Below are 8201 nucleotides of genomic sequence, written 5' to 3' on the forward strand. Positions count from 1 at the left end.
CTTTTCTAACATTCCTTCATGTTTGTGTTTTACTATCATCTCCTAAGTGTCAATTTATGTTCATGAATATCATTCACTTCTTATATGAGATTCATTATGTAATTATCAATAGATTTTCCAAAATGCCCTTATGGCCAATTTTTCCATAAGTTCAACTATAGATCACTCAATCCTTCATGTTCTTGCATTCAAATCGTATTTTTAGTATCAACTAAGGATTTTGAGTATCATATACTCATGAAATGCTCACATTCCAAGAATTTCATTGTTTTCATCACAATATCTCACATAACCATCTAAAATCCATGTTTATGCTTGATTATATCGTCATGGATGAATTTGTACACTCCAAATATCTTCTAGGTCATTGGTTTTATTTCTATCAAATATCATCTAGGTCATTGATTCTATTGTCATTCGTTTTATTTCTATCAAATATCATCTAGGTCATAGACTACAATCTCATTTCATCATCAATTGCAATATCTCCAATTTGGATTTCTAGAGTTCATGGAGATTTTACCCAATTAATCAAATCCACCAATAAAATGATTAGATTGAGATTAGAACCATGAAAACCACTCCGGGGAGGTTAGACTCATTGGTAATGAGTTCTAGCATTGTTGAAGGTCATTCTAAGGAGATTGAGCGTAGTACACTTAAGGAATAAGCGTTAGGAAGTACCTGCTAGAGACACTGTAGAACAAATTGAGCCTTAACCTCATCTGGGGAGTTCACGCCCCCCAGGTCAATGAGTTTACGGCCGTAAACTCAAGTGGGCCGTAAACTCCCATCTATATATATGAGTCTTGACCATTTCTAGCCATTTCTCACATTTTAAACCGAAGAACTCGAGTTTTCTCACAAGTATCATCGGGTTCTTCATCCCCGATCTTCCAAAAGTAAGTAATTCTTTCTCTAGTTTGTTGTTAATCCTTCTTAACTAGCTTCATCCTCATGATTCATCCATGCAAATCCTGTTTTCTTAGATCTCCAAGAACACCAATAACACACACTAGTGTTCTTGGACAAAATCAACCATTTCAAGCCTCTGTCTCGTAAGTACTCTACCCTTAACTTGTTATCTAGTTACAACATCTAATTAGAGCCTTGAAATCTTCATGAATACAAGAACTAAAGGAGTTTACGGCCAAGCCATCTCCCATGGCCGTAAACCCCTATAAGGATGCCATTTTAGGCCATTAACCCTTCTAGATGCAAAGATTATGACCTAGAACCATTCCTTGATGAGTATAGGACCTTAAACCACACTCATTTGATCATGTCCATGAGTTTACGGTCGTAAGCTCTTTGCTTGGCCGTAAACTCATCAAAATCCTTTCATTATGATGTTCTTTATCATCCTTGTATAAAGCAATGGTTCCTCAAGTTTCCCTAGCCTTCAAACTCCCTTGGACATAAACCCATGGCCGTAAACTCATGATAGTTCCATTCCACCTTCCTTTGATGAATAACATGTGATGCAAACACTTGGAGAAAGTGTTTCCTAGTCCCGTGAGGTGTTTCTTTGCGTTTGGTTGCTTCAAAACACTATATTTATGTCAATATATGTAATTATATGTCAATTAGGACTTGTTAAGTCTCAGGACATCATTCGTGGAGCTTCTCATCCTTACGCGCAAGTATTCGTTTGAATCACCCACATCAGGTGAGTTCATACCCCGTAATGAATCTTTTAACTGTTTTAAATGTTTTAAGAGGGGGGGGGGGGGCGAGGAATACAAGTTGAACACAATATTAATTCTGTAAATATTTGTTATAAACATCTTTCAAAAGATTGCTTATGTCTTTTATAAGTGATCAAAACATTTTAAAAACTCTTTTAAAGATATGTTACTTTATAGTTTAACAAAACTCCATTTGTAAAGTATAAACATAACTTCGTAGTAAAATGAGACTTTTCAATAACAGTTCAAGTATACTACTAGTAAATTATAATGGATATAGTTTAGAGGGTCAGTTCATACTAGATACTAGAGCATACTATGACGAGAAACAATGCATACAATACACTATACTATACAAGAGAACATACTACATACTAGACATAGAGAACACACATTACACTAATACATACAATACATACTAAGACACTATTACAGAACGAACATACTAAGATGCTATAGCATGGAACAATACATGATCTAATTATACGAATGAATCACTAACTCATTGTTCTAAACAGAAGGTCATAGTTAAATTGGGTATACATGATCATATAACTTTAATGTGGATGTACATAATGAAACCACGGGTTTGCCAAGTCGCGTTTGGTCCCCAGAATCTTTTTACAGGAAGAGCGTATAGTATGGGAACTAGCCATCACATTATACCTTAATAATCAAATTAAGGCAATTAGTACAACAATAGTTACTATATACAATACTAAAATACTACATTATTTTCCCTAATACATCTATTTTGTGATCTTCTCATATAAACGATAATCTAAACTATATTTTGATAATGATAGTCATACTTGGGAAAACTAATACTTTTACAGAAAAACAAACATACGAATTAGTTGGTTCTAGTACAAACAGTAGAGTGGAATCTATAATGCTAACCGTATGATTCCTTAGTGTGTACATCAAGAGATATATATTAATAAGACCCAATAGGTAATAGGATGTGTGCTTCCCGCTTCATTTCCTGTTCCTTGTTTGGTTGTGGGCTTAGAGTGAATTCACCCAGCCTATTATCCACCTGATTTTTGTAATATATATGTTCTGTATACATTAAGTCATCATAAGGAGTACCAGTTATGGGTCAAGTCATAGGATGCTAATTCAAAGCACAGTTTTTCTAGTATAAAACATACTTTTCAAAGAGAACATTTGGTATAAAAAACTAGAAACTTACCAGTAAAGGGTTTAGTCCATTTTATTAAACCATCATAACTTAAACAACCTTAGGTTGTTAACTCTACAATACCTTAGTTTATACATCATGGCTATATACAATTAGTATCCAATAGGTGGTTAGATGTGTGCTTTCCGCTTCATTTCATGTTCCTTGTTTGGTTGTGGTTTTAACGCAGATTCATACAATTAACTATCTGTTCGATATTAGATTATATATAATTAGTATAAACTAAGTGATTGTAGAAGGAACCACTGTGGTTACTATTCTATTATAAGAAATAAAGGTTTTCTTAAAGAATCTTTTCATAAATTATAATGGAACTATTACAATTTACTCCGTGAGTACCAAGGGAATACACCAGGGTTATATACAACAAGGACCTAACCACCAATGGGATGTGTGTCATCCGCCTCATTTCCTATTCCTTATTTGGATGTGGGCGTAGCGCAGATACACACAATCGATTGTTTGTTTACTCTAAGTTTTATATAACTTGATTCCATTTAGTACTCATAGAAAGGATTGTAAATTCATTTTTACTTAACTTTCATCAAAGTAGGAAATATAGGATTTTCTGGAGGAATGGGCGAACTTTTCTAAAACAAAACTTACAATTTGCTACAACTTACTAAACTTTCTATAACTTACATACATCACTAAAATCTTATGAACTTACCAGCTTATTTGCTGATCAACTCTTTCAAAATAACTTGTATTCTCAGGTTACTACTAGACAGGTACTCGCGCTGGGAATTCAGAAGATGGAGCAGTATAACTTCCCATCTTGTTCTTTATATGCTTATGTATTGTATGTTTTGTGAACACATACTTTGTAAACACTTTCTTTCTAATGAAATGGTTGTTTATTACTTGCTTACTATGATGCATGTCTTGTGATACTAAACATGACGTCCTCCACCCCTGAAAGTTTCCGCCATTCCGGTTTTGGGGTGTGACAGACACTTTACACTTAACCAAATCTACATGTTAATTTATACAATTCATCAAGATAATCCAATATACATATCATCCATTGTGTACTACCTTTATACCAATATGTACTATACTATCCAAGTCTATATATATACTTCCCAGACATTGTCCCTATCCTTCTTCATTCACTTTAAGTTACATTTCAAGCAAAGGTCTCCTCATGAGTTAGCACATTTCATCATTCCACAAGTCTAATCATACCATGACATGAAGTTCTAAATCACTTGGCGCTGCTTCAACTCAACTCTCAATATCTTGTTGGTTCTAAATTATCTCATCACTTGTAACATGGTTCTTACCAGCTATCTACCCCTTACAAGATATGAGAGAATTTCTTTTAAGGTTAAAACACAAGATGATCGTCATCATGTAGCAAGATATTTCGTTAATTTCTTCATGGAAACGTATTGTCTCACATTTACTCCTTATGGGTCTTGAATTCCACCTTTGTTTTTCACTACTAACTACATATAGCTTCAATCATAATTTCATCGTTCATGTGTCCTTCAATGTTGCTGCTCGATTAATTGAATATTTCGTTCTACACTTTGTTAGTATAGATTTTTAAGTATCATACTTTACTATTTTCTATTTCTTGTCCCTTTCCTATGATTTCACAACCAACTTTTATATCAATTGATTTCTGCATCCTCTAGTCACAGTCAAGTGACCTATATACTATGAGTCAAATTTCTATCCTTTATATGGACTCATCACCAAAGATCTCATTATCATAAGTTTTGTTGCTCCTTGTCTAGTAGTCGAATCTAGTTTAGCAATAACACACAATCCTAATACACAGTTCTACTTATGTATTCTTGGTCCGTGCCATCAAGTTGCACAATTCAGAAACTATAAATATTGTATCCTTCATTCGTTCATTTCACCCATACTTCCAAGCACCATGTGTTGTGCTTACCTAAACCCTAGAGTACTGTGTGATCTTCTAATATCACATCATCACACGTTCATATCCTTTTTACCATGTACCTCTTAAAAGAAACGAGGGCATTTATTTTTAGGTCCAAATCACCCTATGATTCATACATAATAGTAGCTCATCTTATTGACTCCTTCATGGGAATTTTGAAAATTTCCTTTACTTATTATCATCTTCTTGACAATGATTTTCAGCTAAATTCAATTGTTCATTCTTGTCCACACCTTGTTAGCACTATTAACTCCTTTGGTGTTCAATTTGTATCCATTGATATTCCATCGTGTGTAATCTTATTCCTACTTTATCGATCACATAACACCTTCTAGATTATCCTCCTTCATCACCAAGTCATCACACTTCTAAGTCTTAAATCTTCTGTCAGCCTCATCATGTTCCCTATGTAATCTTAACTCTTCATCACAATTCACAAAACATATAAGTAGATAGTACAAAGTTCCTTCTATTAAATTGTTCATCATGGTAGTCTAGTACCCTAGGGTAAGGTACTCTTATGGACCCACCATTCAATTTTATTTTCCATTATGTGCATTCTTCGAGACGGTCTTCATATCGGTTGTCTTTCTTTTAGGCTTGAGAAATACCTTTAGGTATTTCACTCTATCCTTGTTGTTTCCTTGTGGTGACTTCACTTACCAATCTAGTGCATTAGTTTAATGCACCATTGATCACATTTACTAGTGTCTAGATTTTGCAATGAAATATTTCTTCAACATCTGCCATCACACTAGACGGCTGATACTGTTGTCATCTGGTTGCCAACTCCTTAGAATCCCAATAGATCTCACAGAGTCAACATTATCATGCTCCGTCCCAACACCATCTCGCTTTCATCATCATATTACCCTTTGGCCAACTTAACCATTGGCTAAACATCCAGTATCAGCAATCATATCAGGCTATTTCTTTCCTAAATGGATTGAATTCATGATTACATTCCATTATTTTCTTAATCAACTCACTTGTAATTTAAAGTTCTCACCCCTATGTAATATTACAAGTTTGTCCCAAATAACCAACTTCTACTAGTTACTTAACCATAAATTTGGAATTCGAATTCTTGTCTCATTTTTGACTTTTACCAAAACTTAAATATCTCCCTTTTTAGCTAATTATTTGTTAACAAATTTAATACCTCAATTTGTTTCATTGCTTGGTGTTTCTAACTCACTACCAATAACAATAAAAGAGTACAAACTCACTTTTGAGCATCTATCAAATGTACACCAAGAATTTTTCATTTTCATACTAGTTGTTTGACATTGACAAAAGTCAAAGTTGTCACCCGTTATCCATTAATCATGTTTTAAACTCCTTCATGACTCTTATCTGACACAATATATGAATTCAATAATTCCTCAATTCACTCGAATCCTTACCATATTTCACAAAAACTCTTCATGTTTCCACCAAGTTCGTGTATGTGTCATGTGTGTATAAATAGTACGAGCCCTATACTATTATTCCCACATCATTCATAATCAACCTTGACTTCACTACTAAAACGTTATGATCCCTTGTTTTAGATTATCCATACACTAGTCTTACTTCCATTACTCACTATAAAATCGCTCAATGTAGCATTATATGATTTCATCTAGACTTATCCAAACCGGCATAAGCATTTAACTAAATTCTAATCAACATTTATTACATTGAATACTACCTACATTAAGGCATAACAATCCTATGTATTATTCATAACGTTCATAACCAATGTCTAATCCTAGGAGTGGAATGATCTAATCCTAATTCGCTTAAACTATGGCTTTGATACCAAACTGTAACACCCCAAAATATTCAAACTTTAAAATGCCATGGTTTTAAAAACACTTGGATGTTAAACCACATTTAACAAAAACCGGTCCCACAAAAACATTTATAGATTTAAAACATTGGGTGTTACAATTAAGAAACAATACAACCATAGAAAGCAAATAAGAATTACATCAATACAAATAACAAGGAACTTAACAAGTTCCACTCCATTCTCTATCACTTGACTTCTAACTTCCATCTATCATCCTTTCTCCTTAAGTGTAATCTGTCATACATGACATTAAAAATACATACGTAAGACAATAATGTCTCTTGATCTAGCAGGTTTGAGACCAAAAACATTTATCACATTTTCATAAAAAGACATTTCATATTTACAAACCATAGTTTTAGACCATAAATCAGTTTCAATCATATTCAAGAAAAAGTTGTTTCATTCACATCATAAATATAATTTCATTTCAATTCATATCTTATCATTTCATTTCAATATACATCTTTCCATACTACATTTTATTTTATAATTATGCGCTAATTCTGGTATTAAACCGTTTCCATTTTTACACTTAGGTTGTACATCCAATAAAGGAACCACTCCAAGTCTATATCAAAGAATTGCATTTTTTTGAAAACTTCTTTCCAAAATATTTTTATACTTAGGTTCTTTCAAAAATTTCTTCCCAAAACATTTAACACTTTCAATATAAAAACACTTAATATATCAAAGAATTGCATTTTATTATCATAAAATAATTTTATCATGTACCCTAAAGTAGAAAAATTCCAACACGTACTCACCTTAGTCACATGAAGGTTATCTAGTCCTCTTCTAGTTTCTTTCCCTACACTAATCGTCTTCAAATACTATCTACACCATATATGGATATAAGTCATTAAAATTACCAAACTACCCCTCAAAGGTTCTATTATTACATTTTATTTCTTTAAAATATTCCTCATGAAAAAATACGAATGTAGGAGAAAATCATGCATAAATTTGAGTCTGTATGCAAAAGTTATGATGAATTTCCATGGGCTGTGTTTTCATGTCTGCAATCACAAAAAACTCGATTTTTCTCAAAGTAACACCCTACTTTGCATAATTCTTGAAGATCCTTTTCCTATTCACCTTGTGCCATTTATTTAGGTTCTCACACATGATTAGGAGTTTATTTATCATCTTAAAACACCCCACTCAATTCATTAAGTGCTCACTGAAACCATTTAAGAACATATTGATTCTCAAATTCCATAAGAAGTTTTATGTAGCCAATTGCTCAATTGAGCATTCCAAAACTCATTGGGTGTATTCCCAACTTATTAAATACTCATATGTAAGTTTCCAAGAATATAAAACCCCCATTAATCTCATTGAAATTGCCAAATCTAACTATGGAATCCTCAATTCCATTCCATGTTCCAAAATTGCCCTTGGGTCATAAAAATCAATAGAGATGGATGTTTTCTAATATTACTTCTTGTTTATGTTTCACTATCATCTCTTGAGTGTCAATTTATGTTCGTTAATATCATTCACTTCTTATATGAGATTCATTATGTAATTATCAGTAGATTTCCCAAAATG

The sequence above is a fragment of the Lactuca serriola genome, chromosome 4, assembly GCF_051521515.1.
Source record: "Lactuca serriola cultivar US96UC23 chromosome 4, Lser_US96UC23_V15, whole genome shotgun sequence".
Taxonomy (NCBI): domain Eukaryota; kingdom Viridiplantae; phylum Streptophyta; class Magnoliopsida; order Asterales; family Asteraceae; genus Lactuca; species Lactuca serriola.